The following is a 23,740-nucleotide window of genomic DNA, read 5'->3' on the forward strand; positions in this document are numbered from 1 at the left end:
GAAGGAAAGGGATGATAACAAAGTGAAACAGCTTTATTACTGATATGGAGAAGGTCTTAGAAGTCTGTATAGAACCTCAAAGCAGCTACAACATTCCCTTAAGTCGAAATTTCATCCAGAGTAAGGCCCTACCTCTCTTTAATTCTATGAAGGCTGATAGAGGTGAGGAAAGCGCAGAAGAAGAGTTTGAAGCCAGCAGAGGTTGGTCATGAGGTTTAAGGAAAGAAGCTCTCTCCACAACATAAAAGTGCAAGGTGAAACAGCAAGGGCTGATGTAGAAGCTGCAAAGTTTTATCCAGAGGATCTAGCTAAGATAATTAATGAAGGTGGCTGCACTAAACAACATTTTTCATTGTAGTCAAAACAGCCTTGTATTGAAAGAAGATGCCATAGCTTTCATAGCTAAAATGGAGAAGTCAATGCCTGGCTTCAAAGCTTTCAAGGACAGGCCAACTCTCTCCTTAGGGGCTAATGCAGTTGGTGACTTTAAGTTGAAGCCGGTTCTCATTTATCATTCTGGAAATCCTAGGGCCCTTAAGAATTATGCTAAGTCTACTCTGCCTGTGCTCTATAAATGGAAGAGCAAAAGCCTGGATGACAGCACATCTGTTTATAACGTCGTTGACTATTCTAAGTCCATTGCTGAGACTTACTGCTCAGAAAAAAGATTCCTTTCAAAATATTACTGCTCATGGACAATGTACCTGGTCACATCCTGTCCATGGAGACGGACAGTGGGATTCATGTTATTTTCATTTCTGCAAACACTACATCTATTCTGCAGTCCATGGGTCAAGGATTAATTTTAATTTTGACTTTCAGGTCTTATCATTTAAGAACTACATTTCATAAGGCCATAGCTGTCATAGATAGTGATTCCTCTGATGGATCTGGGCAAAGTCAATTGGAAACCTTCTGAAAAGGATTCACTATTCTGTATGCCATTAAGAACAATAAGAATATCTGTTATTCATAGGAAGTGGTCAAAATATTAATGGAGGTTTGGAAGAAGTTGATTCCAGCCCTCATGGATGTCTTTGAAGGGTTCAAGACTTCAGTGAAGGAAGGAACTGCAGGTGTGGTAGAAATAGCAAGAGACCTAGACTTGGAAGTGGAGCCTGAAGACGTGACTGAATTGCTGCCGTCTCATGATAAAACTTGAAGGATGAGGAGTTGCTTCTTATAACGAGCAAAGAAAGTGGTTTCTTGAGATGGAATCTACTGTGAGAATGAAAGTGAAAATGCTATAAAGATTGTTGAAATAACAACAAAGGATTTAGAATATTACATATACTTCGTTGATAAAGCAGCAGCAGGGTTTGAGAGGAGTGATTCCAATTTTGAAAGAAGTACTACTGTGGATAAAATGCTATCAAACAGCACAGCCGACTACAGAGAAATTGTTCGCAAAACAAAGAGTTAATCGATATGGGAAACCTCATTGTAGTCTTATTTTAAGAAACTGCCGCGGCCAACCCAGTCTTCAGCAGTCACCTCCCTGACCAGTCAGCAGCCATCAACAAGGAAGCAAACCCTCCACCAGCAAAAAGATTACTACTCACTGAAGACTACAGTGATAGTTAGTGTTTTTAGCAATAGAGTATGTTAAAATTAAGGCATGCACATTTTATTTCTTTAGACATAATGCTGTTGCACACTTAATAGACTACAGTATGGGGTAAACATAACTTTTATATGCACTGTGAAAACAAAAAAAATATGTGACTCACTTTATTTTGATATTTGCTGAATTGTGGTGATCTGGAACCAAATCTGCAATATCTCTGAGGTATGCCTGTCTGTACTGCACTAATTCTCACTGATGAAACCCATTTGTATGCGACCCTAAAGAACATCGAATGTAAATCTCTTATTTAATTCTCTAAAACAGCTCAAGGTTAATTGTACTGAAAGGAATAGTTATTCCGAAGTATGAATCATTACTCGATTTTACTTTCTTCATTGTCTTGGATACAAATTATACATTGACTTCATATTCCTTTCCTTGTCATTTACTTCACATGCTTTTTTGGTAGATGCTGATTTAAGAAAAATGAGCTTTAAAATACTTGCATATGATTTGTGTTAAAAAAAATATCGATGATATTAAAGGTGTACCTCTTGAAAGCAAATTGCTATGTTTAAAATTACCTTTTCAAGTATAAAATTTTCCTTGCATCTCATGTGTCTACCTAGATTCCCACTGTGTATAGAATTTGGAAGTTGTGTATTATTTATTAACTGTGACTGTAGTAGAGTATCATAATTATTATTTCTATTTCTTAGGGTCACTTGAAGATGTCTTCAGAACTCTGAAATATTAGAAATGCAATTTTTTACCACCAAATTACTTACTAAGAACATAGTATTATTTCATATCACTTATAAGCATGAAATTCCATGGCAACTCTGGCCTGCATTACTTGGTAGATCGGCAAATGACACGGTGTGGTTATTGGTCTCGTCACTCATCTGTCTGGTTATCAAGTGGTTTCAAAGCATTTTAACAATGATATTTAGACTAGAGAATTTACTGGACACCTGAGTCTGTGATTAAAAAGAATTATGCAAAAGTAAAGTGGTGATTCAATTTGATTCATTGTTTCCCTTACCAACAGAGTAGAGATCCATTTTATCATCTAGTATTAGAACAACAATCATTTAAGCTGCTGAGACTGACATGTAGGGACTACATAGATCACGTCTGAGACAATATCTGGGCTCAGTGGGGAAAGAGAGAGGTGGGTCCAGGAGGGCAGATGGTGGGTTAGGTTACATGGATGAACTTTGAAAGCCGCCCCACCTGGTCACTGGGAGAAGAAAGCCCATCAGCAGATGCTGGCCACCAATATATTGTATATTCCCAAGTAGTGCACTCCTGGAAATTTTCCAGTCCTGGAAACCAATACAATCTAATATTAGCTTTATTCCTTGACTCTTCTTTAATCTAATTGTTTCTCAAGGCGTGTCCACCTTGATAACATTTATCAGAGTCGCCTGTAATTTTTGTCCAAAATGATATTTCCTGGAGCCTACTCCAAATGTAGTGAATTAGACCTCTGGAAAACGGAGCCAGGAATCTGAATTTTAAATAAACACTCTGGTGGTACTTATGCATAATAAAAATTTAAAAAACAGCTGGTCTAATAATTTGGTCCAGATATCGCCTGCCTATCAAAATATAGAGACTAGTGATAGACCTAAGTTGTGGAAATGTAAGAAGTCCATGGCTAATGACTATTTTTATATATCATTAGAAAAATTCTTGGACACTCTTTGACCAAGGTTGAAAAGTCAACATTATTCCTCTGACTGGGCCTATATCTTATATCCAAATTCTTTCAAGTAGGTCCTTGATTTACCCCCCAGTAACCAAGTCCCTGGCTTATTGTTTTTATTCTTTCTTGGGAGTAGTGGCAATCCCTAATCTTATGACTGTAGTTCAATATAACTCATTATTTTTTCTAACTAGTGATCTATTCTAATATTCTTTATTAGCTGAATTTAAACCCTTATGTATTCATTATTTCAAGACCCTTCATCACTGTATTTCACAGGTCTGATAGGATATGCCACTATAATTCCTTAGTGAATTTCACTACCACACATTACCTGGTGTGCAACCTATTACCTGCTCCTGTATTCTGAGGGTACTATGCCCCACATCTCAAAACTGGTCTTCTCTGGACTGCAGCTGGGTCTTCCCTCTTCTGTGTCCATATTTTACCCTGAGAGATATGGATTTTGTTTAAGATTCACCTACCACCCTGCATTCCAAACATACTAATCCTGTATCACACGCAGTACTTGGAACCAAAATGGACCCTGCTCAGACATACTTCATTATATGATAGGGTTGGTGATCCTTCCTTTAATACTTCTATTGGATTCATTGCTTCTACATACAACTTTGTGTTCTCTTCACAGCCTTCCTGGATTACTGCAATAATTTCTTCTGCACCCTATTTCCACCTGTGCTTTCCTTTCCATAGGTTGATTCCTATGCCTGGAATGATGCCTTTTTGCAGAACACTCATCCTTGTGGGACAGGATTATTTTTTAACATAAAGGAAGTTTCAAAAAACTTTTGAGAATTAGCAAAATCAATCACTACTATATAAAACAGCTAAGACCAAAACAATGTGTCAACATGATTTTCTTAATTTGAATTTTATTCTGATGTTAGTCAATCCACGCACCTTTTTTCTACAAAACCCTGAGCAGCTTAGGACAGGGATTGTTTTCACTCATGTTTATATTTATGGAGCCTCACTTAATGACTGCACCCCTGAATGAATGCAGTTTAGCATATGATACTAAATAAAACTCTTACCATACTTTAGTTTTAAAAACAAATGCATAAAATCCATCAGATTTATTAACATTTTGTCTGAATTATTATTTTTCTTTCCTACCCAAATTCTAGATTGTACCAATGATCTGGTAATTATGCTTTGTAGAATTAATATTCTGTACAATTATACTTAAAATAATTTGCTTCAAATAGACATTTCTCCCATGATCATGCCACATGCCACCTTGCCATTTCTTTAATCTTTAGGGTTATATAATTAGTTAGATATCGTATTATCTATTGTGGACTTGTCTCCAAGTTTCTTTTATTTCTGGTTGTTTATTTAAATTTCTTAAATTAGTTGGAACTAAAGTCTTTTCACATTGTAAGTCTTTTTCCCCCCTCTTTTACTACCAGTGTTCTGTGGTTTATTACTTCTGGGGTTCTGTGATCCATAACATTCCCTGAGAGTACCTTTTTTAATCATTAAATTCTACATATGTAAGTTAAAACACACCTTTCGGAAATAGAATCGCGTGATAAATTTCTCACGTCTTCTTAAAAGAATATTCAAAACCTGTTAACAATGTTAATTCTAATTTGAATAAATACATCTCCTTTTAAAAAAAAGTAGAACACAAATTCCCTTTATTCCTACTTATTGTTGAAATGCATATCTAAAGCACACAAGGGGAAAATGTGTCACAGATTACAAAACCAAAGCACTTTGGAATCAGATGTAAAGATTAAGTTTTCAATAACACTGGCAAAGGCAATCAAGGAAGTATGGATATTAGCTAATGGTATTGAAAGTTGCCTGTTGTCTGACCTCAGTATTCAAATGGTTGGGACATTCTCTTTCACTAGCATGTTCCCTGGGTTGCTTGTCTAGCACTTGACAATCACTGAAATTCTGTAGCCTCAGCATCCTGCACTGATTCTTGCTTTTCTGAAGATTGCTATTGCTTATTCCACTCTAGTTCACTTTAGAGCATGGGCCTTTCCAGGCTCACTCTGAACTTCTTTTGTAAAGCTTCACATTTTGTAACATAGTGCAAATTGTGTTTTATCTAAAGTGATTTATTCTTTCAGACAAATATCATATGATATCACTTATATGTGGAATCTAAAAAATAACACAAATCAACTTATTTACAAAATAAAAGCAGACTCACAGACATAGAAAACAGACTTGTGATTGACAAGGGGGAAAGGGTTGGGGGAGGGATGGATTGGGAGTTTGGGGTTATCAGACGCAAACTGGTATATATAGAATGGATAAACAACAAGGTCCTACTGTATAGCACAGGGAACTATATTCAGTATCCTGTGATAAACCATAATGGAAAAGAATATGAAAAAAATGCATATGTATGTATAACTGAATCACTTTGCTATACAGCAGAAATTAACACAACATTGTAAACCAACTATACTTCAAAAAATAAATTTTAAAAAATGTAAAGTGGTTTACTCTTTCACTATTTCAGCCTCTTTGCCTAAAGAAATAGAAAATTCCTTTCTGTATGTATAGCTGATTCACTTTGTTATAAAGCAGAAACTAACACACCATTGTAAAGTAATTATACTCCAATAAAGATGTTAAAAAAAATAGATAAGGGAAGATCTTAAATAAGTAGTCTGCAAAAGAAATTTGCCTCTCTCCATGTGTTATCCAGTTTATTTGGAAAATGTTCAAACATTTTAAAAATTTCTTTACATCCATTCAATGTGAGTTTCTGCCTCTTTAGGGAATTACCTGACAGGCTCTGCAGTAGTTTTAAGATCAACTTTGATGCAGAAACTCAGTCCCTGGCAATTCTGCCCCTACCCAAGGGGATAGATTTTTGTGGAGACTCATTGAGAACTTATGTAAATAGAAATCTATTACCCTCCCTGATAAACAGAAGAATATAGCAGCATATCTATAAATTATTGCCAATTCTGTGGTCCTATAAATGAAGTTTGAGCCTTTAGCTAGCATAGAACAGATATTAAAATAATAAAAGCACAAGGAGTTTTGACCTGTCACCTTAAACTGAAAGTTACAATTCATTTTCATATGATTTAGGATCTCAACTTATTGTGATATTCTTTTAAATGTTTTTCCTCAATTATTCATTCAAGACAAATATTACTGGGTGCCTGTTATGTACGCTATAGTTTTCCATGCATTGGGAATACGTTAGTGAACCAAAGAGAGAAAAATCTTATACCGTATGAAGCTTACATTCTAGAGGAAACAGAAAGAAGATATAAAATAAACATAGCAATTAAGTAAATCGCTTAACACTTCAGAGATTGAAATTACATTAAAATAAAATGGATACAATTACTGGGTAGGGAAGGAGGCTGCAATGTTGAACAGAGTAGTTCGAAAGTAGATCCAGTGAGAAGGCATATTTGAGCTGAGATTTGAGGAAAGTGAGAGAGTTCATCATTATCATGTCTGAGTAAAAGCATTCCAGTCAGAGGAAACAACCATTGCACAAACCTGAAATACTCTTGCATGTTAAGGCATCCAGTATGGATGCAGCAGAGTGATCAGGGAAGAGTAGTATGATTTCAGGAGAAAAGAGATATAAGGATTGGAGACACTGTGTAAAAGATTTAGCATGGTACTAATAATGCCAAAGGTATTTAAATGATATCCCATATTATGAAAGAGAACCCTGGATTATAGAAAGAGAAAGCGACCTGGAGTATATTGGTTTCCCATGGCTGCTATAACAAATTACATAACTTGTCATTATAACAAATTACAACAAAAATTGGCGGCTTAAAGCAACAGAAATATATACTCTCACTGTCCTCCAGGCCACGTGTCTGAATCAATATTGTTGGGCTCAGGGTTTCCCTGGTGGCGCAGTGGTTGAGAGTCCGCCTGCCGATGCAGGGGACACGGGTTCGTGCCCCGGTCCGCGAAGATCCCACATGCCGCGGAACGGCTGGGCCCGTGAGCCATGGCCCCTGGGCCTGCGCGTCCGGAGCCTGTGCTCCGCAACGGGAGAGGCCACAACAGTGAGAGGCCCGCGTACGCAAAAAATAAATAAATAAATAAATAAATAAATATATATATATATATATATATATATATATATATATATATATATATATAGTTGGGCTCAAATCAAGGTGTTGGCCTCTCCCAGCTACTGGTGGCTCTGCCATTTCTTGGCTTTTGCCCAAATAACTCCAGTGTTCAAGGTCAGCACCTTCAAACCTTCAAGGTCAGCATCTTCAGATCTTTCAGGCCAGCATCTTCATACCTCTCTCTTCTCTGTCTTCACATGGCCTTCTCCTTTGTGTATGTCAACTGCCTCCCTCTTATAAGGACACTTGTGATTGCCTTTAGGACCTACCCAGATAATTCAGGATAATCTCCCCCTTTCAAGCTCATTAAATTAATCACATCTTGAAACCACTTTTTCCACACGAGGTAACATTTACAGGTCTCAGAGGTTAGGACCTAATATGTTTAGGGGCCATTATTTAGCTGACCACAAAGAGTTAGGGAATTAGAGTATCATTGCAATTTTTAAAGGAATAAAATTAGTTCTAAATTTTACCTATACAATTGATTGGGACCACACTGTTGCAACTAACCTGAACCCTTACCTGCATTAAGATAGATACTTCAGCCTACAATTTTTCTAGGAATCTTATGTTTGATTGCGCACGTGGCATTGCTGCCTCCTAGGGCAGGTTAGCAGTGCTTTAGAGCCCAATTCATGGAGAGAGGAGCTTTTGCTTTCTAAGATCCCAAATTCCCGTTATTTCTAATCAGTTTCTCACCAGTTCTCTCCTTCCCATCACAAAATGCATATGAAGTGCAAGTTTATCTTGGGAGCCTTTTCAACAGAGACAGCCTGTAGCTATGAATTTAATCTATTTTGTTCTTGTAAACTCCTACAATTTTATCTTCTTCATCCAAGCATACCCTCTGAAGGATGTAAGATTTTACTAGATTTTGCTGGCCTTGAGTTTAAGGCTTACATCCTAGAGTTTACACCCTATGCACTATACATCCTTCCTGATGGGCCCTAGGACTGGATGCATGTGCTGTTGTTCCGTTTATTGATTTTTAACAAAAAATATTCTAACTCAAACAAAGCACAGTATTATATAGAAGAATGGGTTATGTGAATCCATTCTGCTTTGAAGTACCCTATGAAATGAGTGAACAAAGGAATGAAGTTGGAATGTACTGCTAATTCTATTTTTATAATAGACTTTCATGATTCCTCTCTTGTCAAGAGAGCCTTAATCAAGGAGGGGAATCCAGGATGTAAGAGTTATCACCAGAAGACATTAATGTTTTGTACTTTGATAGGAGCATCAGTCTTGTTTCTTGATGTGGCATCTGATCTATTAATATTTAAGGGGTGTAAGGGGCAGGGTAATGTATTCATCCAGTTCTGCCTGGGACCCTGAAGCCAGCAGTGGGCCTGAATGGTGTCTCCTGCATATGCACCTCCTTGGCCCCAAGTCCCTGGCTCTGGAGCCATTTATTCCTTTACACACTACAACCCTGCTCTGGGAGCACAGCTCTCCCTTCCCCGCTCTACTTCCTAGAAACTTCACAATGTCACTAGTGGGACACATGAGGAAGCTTTGTCTCTGCACTTTAAAAATACTGAATCCTATTTAAATGCAGTACATCATACTCTTCTCCAATTACTGTGTTATTTTGGTTGTCCACAAAACTCTAAACGTTACTTCCTCTATAAAATCATATCTGAATTAAAAGGTGATGGGTGCTAAATCCTCCTTACTATACCTATTATGAAATATATTTCAGTGTCTCCTTTATCAGGAAGTTACATCAGTGCTTGCGTTTCTTTAATCATTTCAGCACAGTTTTTTTGGGGGGATGGGGTCTAATTGTTCTTACATTTCTGCAGCCTCGACAATTGTTGCCGAGTCTTGTGTGAGGAGAATGTAGACGTATTTCTTTTACATCACGTAGTTCCTAGCACAAAGGGGCACTTTAAAAAAATTGCTTCTTGATGACAGTGATTTTGTAAAGTGGCAGTCATTTGATTTAAGCACATGTAAATTCCACTTCAGTTAGCGGAACTAGAGATTTAAATGTGATCATTTTAAACGAACAAAAATTCTTGGAAAATTCAGAATAGCACTATCACACTGGAAAATTGTGTGGTATCACATTGATGCTTAAGGCAACTTTCATAATAGAATATTGTGTAGTCAGTAGATGGCACTCTTTGTTTTATTAATAACCACTGACCACTCCCTTTACTTTTATGAAAGGTATCAATGATAGTTTATTTTTAACTATTTTAACAAAATTCCAAAATTGCTTTTTGTCTAGCTTACTAAATCAATAATTCTGATTGTTTATGATGGTGACTTTTTGGCTTCAATTTCATAGGACAGTTTTAAATGAAGATCCAAACATTTTTTTTACTCAAAGTTATCACTTTTAGCTGGAAATGAGTTTTCAACCTGACAGAGACTAAGAAGAGGTATTACAAACATATTTTTTTTACTAAAAAGATTATTATTTTTACTACTTATAAGAGACTGTAAAATAGAAATCTGAGATAGATTACCCAATGTGGTCCGATTTGACAGAATTCATTTCAACTTCCAAATCTGGACAAGCATTCACACAAATTCTATATTGATTAAAACACAAAACAAAACACAAGCAAAAATGTGGGTAAGTGAAAGGATGGTACATTTCATCTAAAGGGAACTGCGTGGAGGAATCGGAACAAATGGTTTAATAAAAAGTAGAATAGTACAAGAAACCAGAGGAGTATTACTATCATAGGCAACTGTGATATTTTATATGAATGTAACAGTAGCTAGTGTACTTTGTGTGTCATGTTGGCTAGGCTATGGTCCCAGTTATTTGGTCAAACACTTGTCTAGATGCTGCTATGAAGGTACTTTGTAGATGTGATTAACATTTACAATCAGCTGATTTTAAGTAAAAAGATGTCCCTCAAAAATAGACATGGGGAAAAAACAGGGATGAGACTGTGACATAGAAATCCTATCTGAGTATCCAGGTACCATCCTGTCACATAGATTTCATATTTGCTTGCTCCCACAGTTGCGTGAGCCAATTTCTTAATATTCCTCTCTCTCTCTCTCTCCCTTTTTCTTTATTTCTTTAATTAGCTTTTCCTACTGTTTCTGTTCCTCTGAAGAACCCTGAGTGATATATAATATAAATAGAAATTTACATTAATTCCATTATAACATTTCAGAGGACATTGTGCTTACGGAATAAGCTCTGGTATCAATGAAAAGGGAAAGACCACATACTGGCAAACAATCGCTGAATTTAAGACAATAATAAAGGAATAAAAACGCTGAGTTATTAATAGGACCAAAAATCAACTTAAGGGAGAAGAGCAAGCATAAAAAACCTTCCCTCAAAACTCATTAGAAATGGAAATGCAGGCTATAAAATTATTAGAAAAGATGAAACATGGAGAACGTAGGAGTTCCAATGTATGGATGGTAAGATTTCCAAAAGGAGACCATTTGCAGTAAAGGGATCATCAGTGATAACATGAATCATGGGTTTTTCAGACTCATTGACTATCAGGGACAACTAATATTAATGAAACAAGATCAAAACATGCATTATATTCAATAAAAGAGAAAAGCTTGTTTACCTGCAGTGGAACAAACACCAGGCAACCTTAGACATCTCAGTAACGTGTAGTATGAAATGGTAATAACCAAACCTGCAGAATATTAAGGGGAAAAAAGAATGTAAGTCAAGAATTCTATACCTGAACGAAATGTCATTCATGTTCAAGGGCAAAATAAAGACAGTGTCACCTATGCAAAGCATAGGACAGGGACCCTCCCTTGATTCTTCTTCTGTCACACCTGTTCTCTCCGGTCGTGCTGACCTCCTCCCACTTCCTCAAATGAGCCTCAATCTTCCCCATCTATCCCATGAATCTGAGCTTACAGCTGCCTCTGTCTGGAACACTCTTCTTTCTTCCTCCTCTTTGACTGGTTCAACCTTGCTGTTCCTTCAGATCTCACTCAAAAAAAATAAATAAATACAAAATAAAAATGCTCTGATTTCCTCAGAGAAGAGCCTTCTCTGAACCTCCAAAACTAAATTAGCTACTTCTTTTCTGTACTCCTATATATTTTTTCCCTTTTCCATCTCTTTATGTACAAAATTTAAATTTACATACAATCAGATACATTCATTTTGTGTATCCCTCAATGAGTGTTGAAAAATCAATGTTTAAGTAACTAATCAACATAGAGAACATTTTCATCACTCACTCAAATTGCCTTGTGGCTGTAACCACACCCACCTCATTCCTGCCCAGGTGATCATTGACCTACTTTCTATCACATTGATTAAATTTGTCTCTTCTGGAGTTTCATACAAGTGGAATCATACAGTATGTATTCTTTTGTTTCTGGCTTTTTTGGTCGGCTTAATGGCTTGTTTCCAGTTTTTGTCTATTATGAATAAAGTTAATAAACACTTTCGTGTTTGTGTTGTCTTTTTTGTGCACATATGTTTTCATTTCTCTTGAATGGAATTGTTGGGTCTTATGGTAAGTGTAGTTTTCCCTTCTCTTTATTCCCAACTGTTCTATGTCATTCTGTTATAAGTGTGTCTTGTAAATGCCATAGAACCACATGATTTTTAAAATATCAACTACGAGCATTTGTGTTTTAATAACAAAATTTAACTTAGTCATATTCATCAAGAATTTAAATGTATTCTTACCATCTTATTTTATGTTTTTTATGTACCGTTATTTCTTCTATCCCCCTTTCTGCATTTCTGTTTATTTTAATTTATGCTGAGTGAACATATGGTGAAATATACAGATCTCCAAGATCTCTGGTGATGTTATTTAATGTATTTTGACAAATTTCACTCTTTAAAACAACTTAGATTTCTCTTTTTCCACTTCTCCTCCTTGTTGGTTATGAAGACAAATATCCTATATTAGTAAGGGTTAGGCTTGGCTGTACAATTAAAGCCAAAAAAGCCAGAAAAGGGAGGAAAGGGAAGGCACCATTTTCAAACCTTCTTCTATCCATTTATATGTACAGATTCCTATGTAAACGAGGTTATACTTTTGTGGCTTAAAGCAGCTCTCACACAGTACCTGTTTTACAATTTTTATTTCTCTTAACAATATGTCATAGAGTTATTCTCATGCAAATAATCTAGCTCTATCTCATTCTATTAAAATGTTCATGATATTCCATAATTTAGACATAGTATAGTTAAAACCCCTTTAATGGACATTTAGGTAGTTTTAAATTTTTTTCTATTACAAACAGAAGCACAGTAAACATCCTTCTATGTGCTTCCTTGAGCATAGCTGTGAGTGCTTCTTTACACATGTATATCACGCTGTTTATGTTGAGGTATTTTAAAGTAAGTTACGTGTATGATGCCTATAAATATCCAAGAAATAGAAATGGGTTCGCAGAACCCATCTGTCATTTTTATTTTAACAAATCCTGCCATACTGCTGTCTAAAATGATTACACCTATTTGCACTCTTGTGAGCTCAACATGAATACCTATCTCCCCACACCCTTGAGGCCACTTGTTATGGGTAATGGAAAATCTACTAGTCAGTCATTTGTCTTCATTTTGAGCAGGGGATGTCTTGCACAGAAACCCATATCTGGAGTATTTTCAAACTTACACTTTTTTATTTGAGAGTTTTTGCATACTTATTTAAGAGGCTTTCTCTATCCAAAAGTTAAAAAACCCATTTCTATGTTTTTTTCTGTTACTTCCATAATTTAAAAAAATGTTTAGGTTTTTGATCCACTTGAAATATATTCTCATGAATAGCGTGAACTATGAATCTAAATATTTTTACATGGATAGCTAAGTTGCCATTTAGTAATATAATAATCACTAATATCGATGGAACAACCTTTAATTGTGCCAGGTACTTTTCAATTTAACCCTACTTTTTGGGGGTTGGTTTGAGGATTAAACAAAACATTTTAAAGAAGGGACAAGTAAGGCACCAAATGGTTATTGGTTTTGTCCAATTCATACACATGTTAATTGGTAGAACCAGGATTCTAACCCTGGCAGAATGACCCTATTCACCTTTCTAATACAATTTTCTTTTCCCACAGATTTAAAGTACCATCTTTGTAATATACCAAACTCTCATAAACACATACATTTGTTTATGGACTTTCTATTCTGTTTCAAATATATAAGAATATATATATATATTCTTACACTACACATTTTAAAAAATCTAATCTGATCATGTGATCCACTCTGCTTACTATTTTAATAACTGCATATGGACCTCAGGATCAAGTCCAGACCCTTTAGCAACCCTCTTGTCTCCTTCCTCTGGAGTCTCAGATATGGGTACAGACTCCTTCCCCAGTTATTTCTTTACTTGAATTACAAAAACCTTCTGATGCTTATCCAAACAGAGCAAATACATTTATTTCATGAAATATTCCTGTCTCCATGCCTTTGTTCACACTGCTTCTTATGCCTCATCTTTTATGCCTCATTTGCTAGGCAAGCATGTATTCATTTTTAAAGATGAACATAAACATCACCGCCTTTAGCCTTTCCTCTCTCTCCATCCCAAGCAAGTTAGACTAAACAATTCTTTCCTCCTTTATGTGTCTACACCCTTCCCCTGAGAACCATATTTACTCAATGACATATTTCTCTCCTCCACGTAATGTAAGTGTCTTAAGGGCAGGACCATATCTTATTAAATATGTAGTATGGATTGAATACATATTTGTTGAGCAAATTAATATAAATAAAGAACATCAAATTATGAGAGCAATCATGCGGGTATCTAATTTATGAAATGATGCAATACGTTTTTAAACAAGACAAACTATCTTTTTCAAAACAGCATCAAGAAGTGAGTGTACTTAACCATACTTGATTAGTTCATAACAGAACAAATGAGTGACTGGAAAGATAATTCATGCTGAAGCCTGTTTAATGAACTACTAAAAGAGAAAGCTAGGCAAAGGAAGCCAGAGAACTTGTGAGAATTAGATCTGAGGGGCTTCATAATCATCTGGCATTTGCTTGATGTTGTACCTACCTTTAGACAGGCACCTGGTAGGGATTCCCGGGATAGTACAGATTCTTCACTTAAGGTCCTAGTCCTGTGGCTGCGATAGAACACTTGTGCTGATTTACCCACTGTAACTAAGCAGTCAGCTGCACAAGTTCCTTTGTGTGTGCATGGTAATCATTTAAATCTTGAATCTGTGACAACCCTTAGAGGCATTCAGGACGTGTGCCCCATTTCCTCAATTTCAGGCATGAAACAGGTACACAGGTGGTACACTTAGCAAGCAGACAGTCCATTATTGACAGTACTCATCCAGTTAGATTTTAACAGAAAAGTTGATAAAGTTGATATCAACCAGGAAAGGAAAGCATGGGCCCATTGGAAGAGTGATGCATTGGAAGAGTGCATTGTGAGATAAGCAGGGAGATTGGTGGGGGACTTCTCTTTCACTGAGATCTTTCTCTTATTTTCCTCCTTTTAGGTTTTACTCTATCTTTCCTTTAAGCCTCTGACTGCTGAGACTAAGCATTTTGCTTCATCATCTTGTATTTCTTTGCTATCTTTTGCTTCCCCATGTTCATGCCATACTCCTGAGTTTCTTCCAGGCTCATCACATTTCAAATTGCCCAGTATGGTAGCAGTTAGAAGGGTAGAGAGTAATTGACTTTTTTTCTACTTCCTTAAGCTAGAATAACTTCATATACCCATAGAATAACTTTTTATATGCCCCCAAATGAGTAAAATGAGCACCCTTCAACTGGTACCTTTTCTGAATTAGTTTAATTACTTTATGAGTTACTGAATGCATGGAAGGAAATATGCTCACACTGATTAATATTAGAATACAAGTAAAGTCCTAACAGTTGTGGATGTAACGTTACTAAAAATTGGTAAAGAAGAGGACATAGGTATAGGCAAATATAAATATTAGTATGTTCACATCTATTTTATAGTTCATAGATGGAAGGCCAAGATGTAGTGTATACACGCTTAAGGCCAAACCCAGCCACTTTTGTGTTTTGTTCCCCCATCTTCTATAGTTTTCTGAAAAGGATTTTTAAGAGCTATATAGTCTCAAGATCACTGATTAGCCTCCTAGGAGATTCCTGGTCTTGCCAGCATTATATGCTTGGTGATTCACTTATTCTCTTCTGGAGGCCAAAGGCCATGACTGGACATGGGTGACAGTAGGGTAAAGTATGTGATTTCCTTGTCTCATAAGTCAGTCAACTCAAGGAGTAGTCCTGAAAGGAAACAAGCAAACAAACAAACAAACAAAAAGAAAAAGCTATGAACCCTTGAGGTACAGAAAAAAAGAAGAGGTAAAAACAACTATTTTCTTTTCATAAAGGATTAAAGGCAAATCTTAAAACCCTGTCTCTACAGGTAAGAGCAAAGACAACCTAGTTTGCTGCTATGAACAGTTATTACAACAACTGACAACTTTGATCTTACTATGTACTTGGTACTATGAACTATTTTATCATCGCAGTAAATTCTATAAGTACTGATAGTATTCTCAGTTGATATGTGAGAAAACTGAGAACACACAACCGTTAAACCAAGAGCACATGAGAAGTGCGAGAGAGCTGGCATTCATTTCTAGGTATTTTCACCCCAAAGCCCACAGTAATAATAACTGTACAATATGGCTCTCCAAAAATTAGGGTATATCATGTAACATCCGTGTCAACAAATATAGAAATGTACTAAAAATCACATTACTAATTCATTAGACAAATTACAAGAATTTATAATTTTTCTTAAAAATTAGGAAATGCCTAATTGTTTACAAAAGGTAGAAAAACAGAATAACAAGACTAGAAAATAAAATAAAAGGGCTGTCAGTTTTATGTTTAAAAATTCTCTAAGTAGGTATAATTTTAGCGGAAGTCTCTTTAAAATGTTTGGGGTTTGAACATTCAAGGTATAATTAATTCAAATGTAATTGAAGCTCTATCAGAACAAATAAGACGAGTGAGAACTTCTCACTGATTTTCAGAAAGTCAGCAAATGTGTCAGTGATAGAGCGTAATAAAAGAAAAATAACAAATAACATTTCACGTGGAGTGAGATGGTGGCATAAGCTTTAAGAAGTAATTTTTAAAAACTAAAAGCTAAATCCAGTTTACTCGATTAAAGCTCTCTCTCCTTTACTCCTTCAAGGTCTCTCTCTTACTCACTGTTACCTCTTTCCAGCATTATTCCTCACATAACTGGGAGGGTTTCAACATCTGTGCTTATCTGTCAGGAATTAATGTCCTCCCAGTCTTTTATTTTGGTAAGTCCAATAATTGCATACCTGCCAAGGAAAATGCAAGATTGGAAGGGGAAAGAAGCAGGAACCGTCACTGCTCTATTGGCAACAATGACTAGATCCTTGGCTTTTAGAAAACGGAAGAAAGAAATTTGCTTCTGTGAGTCCTCCTGTGAGTCACTGGCTTCATGCCCGCAGCAGCGGAGATTGTTGATGAAATTTCCCTGTGATTCGAGCACTTTCAGGCTTCTTCTTCTTTTTTTCTTTTTTTTTAAAATTAATTTTTATTGGAGTATAACTGCTTTACAGTGTTGTGCTAGTTTCTACTGTACAGCAAAATGAATCAGCCATACATATACATGTATCCCCTCCCTTTTGGCCTTCCTTCCCATTCAGGTCACCACAGTGCATTAAGTAGAGTTCCCTGTGCTATACAGTGTGTTCTCATTAGTTATCTGTTTTATACATAGTATCAATAGTGTATATGTGTCAATCCCAATCTCCCAATTCCTCTCACCCCCCTTTCCCCCTTGCTATCCATACATTTGTTCTCTATGTCTGTGTCTCTATTTCTGCTTTGCAAATAAGATCATCTTGAAGGATGTAGCTCTTCCAATAGTTTTGTATGCCCCCAATTCTCTGTGTTAAATCCCTTCCAGCCTGAAATAGCGAGAGTGACTGATTTTTTTTTTTGGCTAGACTCTTGACTGTTATTTGTACTTGAAGTGGTCCTTGCAAAAAGATTTTACAATGTAATCTGAGAAGGATATCTGACCTCTTTATATTTGAAAGTAAGAATGATCTCATCACCAGTTCAGGAATGTATATGAATAATCTGTGACATGTTATGGAAAAATAATTCATTAAATGATTGCCTGGAATAAAGTGTCTATTAAAGGCAAGGATTCGGGAAAGCAGTAGCTCCTGCCATATAATATTATTGTGGAAATGACTACAGGAACTTGGGGGTGGGCTAACACTTCTCATTTACACAAAGACAACAGCAAGCTCATGCTTTTCAGTTCTTAGGTCAAGACATGGTTAGAAAACTAGAGGAATTCCATAATTGCTATGAGACATTTTGCTACCTTTTTTAGTCAAAGGGTTGATGTAATCCAGATCTATAGTTTGATTTTCAGAATATAAAATTATCATACACATTGAATTCATAATATCTTCATGGCTTTTGTATGAAAGTTAGGGTGCTTATTGGTAAATATTGGGACTTTGGTAATAGGAACGAGAATGCGTTAGTGGATTGCAATGAATTCCTGTACCTTTTACTCATTGAGTTAGCTTTTTTTCTCCTTCCACTAATTAGCCAGTTGTACTGAAGCAGTTCTCTTTCACCAGCACTTGCAGTGATACACAGCAGTGTCTTATCTCAGTGCTTTGACAACCTGAGTCCTTTGTTATAATCTAGTCCAAGGAACTTTGATTGTATCACCACCCTGTGGTACATTATGCTGATCTGCTTTATCGAACTACTCCATTGATTGAATCATGCTGATTGGGACTGTTGAGCAAGAAATGCAATTTTGAAAGCTGCTTTTGAAAGAAATGTACCTGACCGTGAAAATTGAAGGACCTTATCATTGGTAAACACTTTAGGAGTTCTGATGTTGGTGACATAGTAAGATACTCTTTCAAAATAAAAAGCAAGTTTATATATTTTTGTTTTTCACAAAGGAAAAGGAGGTGCAATGATAGTTAAATCTCTTTGGATTTAGGAAAAAACATACGTCAAGTTAGAGTGAACTACCGTGGTGGATAGAATAATGTCCTTGCCATAAAGATGTCCACATTCTAAGCCTGAGAACCTGTGACTATGTTACCTTACATGACAAAAGGGACTTTGCAGATGTAGTTAAGTTAAGGCTCTGGAGAAGGAGGGACGAATGTAATCCTAGGGTCATTAGTAGAGGTTGAGGGATGTGCTTTAAAAATGGAGGAAGGGCTGTAAGCTGAGGGGAAGGGGCTAAGTCAGGGAATGCAGGCAGCCCTTGAAGCTGGAAAAGGCCAGGCAACTGAAAGCCTCCAGAAGGAGCACAGCTTTGCTAGCACCTCGATTTAGACTTCTGAACTCAAGAGCTAAAAAGAAAATTCATTTGTGTTGTTCTAACCCACTAAATTCATGATAATTTACTAGAACAGCAAAAGGAAACCAACACAGCTAAGATAACAAATTTACTGTGTAGACTGTAAAGCATCCAGTTTCAAGAACCAGAACCAGAACTAGCTCTGCAGAGAACTGTGACCCGGAGAATGCCTGGTTTGTTCTTTTTGTATCTGTGTCCCATGGAGCCTCTAATAGGTCTCAGAAGAATCACAAAACAGACTCATCATATGTGGGCACACACATCATGCAATATATGTTTATATATACACATATGCAATATATAAAATATGTATTTATAAAATATGTTATATAACACATTTATATTTATTTATTGATAAATATACACTATCAAAAATGATTATATATATACATTTATCAAACATATGCTTTTTCCTGTAACTAACTATTCATATTTTGGAAAACATATCCAGATTTTATTTTGGGCCCTGGTAGATATTGAAAGCCTGTTGGTGGAATCCCAAGAAACCATATGACCTGAGCTGATGGTTATTTATTATGAAGTCAGCATTATCTGATCTACCAAGCCATAAATGTGGGCACTTTCGGCAGTATCCTATCAGTAGGTAGACATGTTTTTGAAGAAATCAGTCTCAACCTTGTCCTAAAAACACAAGAAAATATGTTCCCTGGATCTGAATCACATTGTATCTGCTTCAGGTTCATTGCTACCTCTTCCTCAGTTCACATCAGTGTCGTGTCCTCATGGGGAATGCCTTAAGAGCAGTCGACTGAAGAAGACAGAAATTGGACCTGGTTTAAGAGTAGAGCAGCAACAAGGGTACTACTGTTGCAGTCCAAGCAATCAGGAAGCGTAAATAACTCCAACAGGCGTGAAGTCCAAGAATTTCTTCTAGTTTTCCAAGTTTCCTAGAAGGATTAATGGGTAGTGATATAACAACATCATATCTAATGATTTTGCAAGATTGTCCAGGATTTGGAAGGGAAAGTCTGATGGATTGGTAAAAATAACGCAAGCAGTGTGGGATGGACATTTTAGAATATGGAAAGAGGGTAAGGCTATTTGTGTTCCCTGTGAGTTCTCATTAAAAACACCCACAGCAAAAATTGAGTGGAAAAAAATCTTTCGTGGAGATTAATCACCCTAGGTTTGACCATTGGACTTGTGAATATATTCACCACACAGGTAGGAAAGGAAGTTATGCCCAAGGTAAAAAAAATGTGGATTCCATCCCTCCACTGACTTCCGAATATGCTTATGTGCTTCCCAACACTGCTGAGTGCTTAACTTACCACCCCTGAGACCAGTAATAAGGACCAGATATGCATCGTTTCACAGGAGGATTAGCAAGCCACAGGAGGGCTGGCAAATCTAGTTGCATCACATTTTGTGGAAGCATGATGCCGCAGTTTGGGTTTAGTTTAGCATTACAGAGTGTAATATTTATTAGAAAATGCTCTTTGGATAATACCTGTGGAAGAGAAAGAACTAAGATGGGTTAGCGGGAAAAGTTGAGTTGCTATGGTCAGAGGTCAGCTCCCAGTGTGAGCTATGGATGTGCATGGCTTATCAGACGTGTCACAGGTTGGCTCCTAATTATCTGGACTTTCTACCTCCGTGATAAGCCAGTGGGGGTGCCCTGCCCTTGGATGGACAGAATACTCTGGGAGGCAACTCTGTGCAGCTGAGACAACCCCTGATAGGACTCCCAGCGTCTGGGGCAACCAAGTTTTGCCTTAAAGTGGAGGAGATGCAAGTAGGCCATCTCTACTCCATGGCTAGTACACAGGCTGATGTTGCTGGGGTTATTTAAGTGTAAATATGGGTTCAAGAGTAAGAGATCAGTCTTCACTTACTAAGTGAAGTAAGTCAGACAGAGAAAGACAAATATCATATGATATCACTTATATGTGGAATCTAAAAATATGATACAAATGAACTTACTTACAAAACAGAAACAGATTCACAGACATAGAAAACAAACTTATGGTTAACAAAGGGGAAAGGGGGGGAGGGATAAATTAGGAGTTTGGGATTAACAGCTACATACTACTATATATAAGACAGATAACTACAAGGACCTACTGTATAGCACAGGAAACTCTACTCAATACTCTGTAATGACCTGTATGGGAAAAGAATCTGAAAAAGGATGGATATATGTATATGGATTACTGATTCACTTTGCTGGACACCTGAAACTAACACAGCATTGTAAATCAACCACACTCCAATATAAAATAAAAATTAAATTAAAAGCAAGCAATATGATATCAGCATAGCCAAAGGGGTAAACTGTACCTACTTTCTGGTGGTAATTTAACACGTTTTATTCTTTATACTTTCTCATCTGTCACAGGAGCTGGAAGCTTAAGAACAGCATTCTGCCAAACTAAGGGAATCATGTGAGAATTTGAAGGTGAAAGAGAAGCAGAAGCAATCAGAGCTTCTGTGGCTGCAGCAGACAGATGGTTGGCCTTCGGAAGATGGAAGGTTTTGCCAGCAGCTCACAGCTATTTCCCTGAAAATCACTCAGCTTCGTCCTCCAGATGACTGAGAATACTGGTGAGAATTGTCTGTGATTCCTGACTTTTTGATTTCCCCATGCTTGCTTCCCCAACTCCACCTGTAAGGATGGACGTCTCTATTTCTCTGTATTAAACTACCTAAAGTTTGAAATACCAGCGAGGTTTGCGTCCCCCTGCCTCCTGTTCTCTTGGTTTGTGAAACTATCAGTGACTCACTTCTGTGTCAGGCCTGTCCCCCTGTCACCAGCAACTGCAAAACCCTCAATCATATCATTGTGAAGCTACCCAGTTTCTGACCACAAAGTCCTGAATTTCCAGCTGTATTCTTCTAGTTCTTAGCCCAATGAATCCAACTCATAATTAAAGTAACCAAACGGACAATCCGCTGGTCTTATCACGACTCACTTATGCCCTCACTTTTTGCTTAACCAGTTAAGAAGCCACGGTTTGTTGTTATAATCACTCACTTAACATTTACCCCGGCCCTCCGACTCCTCTCTCACTTAAAAGCCCCAAGCCTCATTGAATCTACCTCTCCTGGAGGAAAGCCACATTAAATTGGATCAAACCCCCGACCAATAGCCTCAAACATCATCTTAATATGACTGGGAAATCCTGCCACGTTTCCCAATTTACTCTCCCAATCTCCTGGATTATTATTTTGTCATTTCTGCTTCCTTTGAATCTGACAGTTGCTCATCTAGCCCCATTCTCAGCAGAAAGTGTAGGCAATCCAAAAAGAATTTCTCCAAGCTCTTTCCAACATCTCCGTCACACTATGACCTGGGCCCCTACCTGCTTCTCCTCTTCCTGTTACTGTGTAAGAACTGCTTACATTTTGATCAAAGGCAAAACTTTTCACTTGTGCTCCAGATGCCAGCTCTCACACTCTCTCATAAACGTGGCTCTGGCAGCTTTCTGTCTCTGTTCTGTATCATTAAGTTTTTCTCTCTAGTAAGAATGATCCATAAGGATCGTGCACAACAGCAAGAAACATGACATAATTTCTCCCATCTTATAAACCCTACTGTGTTTCCCCAGCATCAATCACCCAGGTACTGCCCCACTGCTTTGCGCCTATACCTTCTGCCTTCAGTCTCTAATTTTTCCTCATTTCTTGTCTCCATTCTCTCTTAAATTCTTTTTAAATAGATCTTTGGCTCCACCATGCCAAGAAAAAAACAAAAACAAACAAAACAACACAGTCATAAGCAACTCCCAAGTTGTTCAATCTGACGGTCGTTTCCCAGTCCTGATTTTATTTGTCCCATCTGCTACAATTGCCACCATTGATTCATTCATTCACCCCTGTTCATTGAAATGCTGCCTATACTTGCGTTCTAGAAAACACTCTTCTCCCTCCTCTAGACTCTTTAAACATTCACAATTCTTTTCTATCCTCACTCCCATCCATGTTGTCTTCAGACTTAAAACCCGTCTATTGTAATGACTGTCGTATATATATCTCCTGCTCAGACATCTTCCCGAAGTGAACGGTCCAGCAGCCTCCAGCACATCTCCACTTAGATGAGAAGCTTCCTGAACTTACCTGTCCAGAACCGAACTCCTGAGACCCCATCTCTGCTAAACTTGCATTTTCCTCTTTTTTTTTCCAGTGTGGTATATGCAAACAATATCTTCTCCAGTTGCTCATGCCAAAAACATCAGAATTTTCTTCAACTTCCTCTTTCTTTTTCCCTTTGCAGCACCACATGCAATTTCTAGGCAAATACTGTCAGTTCTATTTACAAAAAAATATTTCCATCCTAACCACCATTCAGCATCTCTACACTGTATAGCAAGTGTCCACTGTGTCTCCATATAATAGTTTCCTAATGGTTTCCCTGCTTTTGCATTTACTTCCCTACTATCTCTTCCAGGGTGATCTTTTAAAATTATAATTCAAATAATGTTGCCTTTTAATCAAAACCTGAACAATAATTTCGAGTCCATTCAGCTTCCTAATGGGCCATACTCAATAAGCCTCTCCATTTAAATTACTTTTTAAATTTTACCTTTCACACCAGTATTTAACTAAATACAAATAATCCCGGGATACTAAATAATGTTATTAACTTTGTAATAATTTACCTAGAAAAACCGAAATTGGGAAATAAATTATTATTGAATAACAGCAAGATACAGAAATAGAATTTAAACCAAGGCATTATGCTTTTAAAGTTCAAACTTGTAACCACTACACAGTATTTCCTTGTCCTTGAAAAATTTGCAAGCAACCTTAATATTCAGTGATAAGACCTTAATTAAATAAAACAGTTAACAGTTTTGGTAAATAATATGATAACATTAAAATCATGTATTCAAAGGGTAGGATATATAAGAAAATAGCTTGGAAAACACAATGCTCAGCAAGACCTAATTGTTATAAAAGAAAGTAGTTGTTTGAGACTTCAATGAAATACATACAACACTAACAGCCCTATTCTTTGTTGGTGAACTTACTGTTAATTTTTGTAATTTTTTCTTCAACAGTTTAG

General features: G+C 36.9%; 1 pseudogene; it reads right to left on the minus strand.

Annotated features, from left to right (window-relative positions):
• Positions 1 to 7,455: 7,455 nt before the first annotated feature.
• On the minus strand, positions 7,456 to 22,821 carry LOC111177385 (rRNA-processing protein FCF1 homolog pseudogene; annotated as a pseudogene).
• Between the last annotated feature and the right edge of the window lie 919 nt (positions 22,822 to 23,740).

The sequence above is a fragment of the Delphinapterus leucas genome, chromosome 1 (assembly GCF_059928025.1).
Source record: "Delphinapterus leucas isolate spDelLeu-1000000601 "Yukka" chromosome 1, BTC_Dleu_Yukka2, whole genome shotgun sequence".
Classification (NCBI taxonomy): Eukaryota; Metazoa; Chordata; class Mammalia; order Artiodactyla; family Monodontidae; genus Delphinapterus; species Delphinapterus leucas.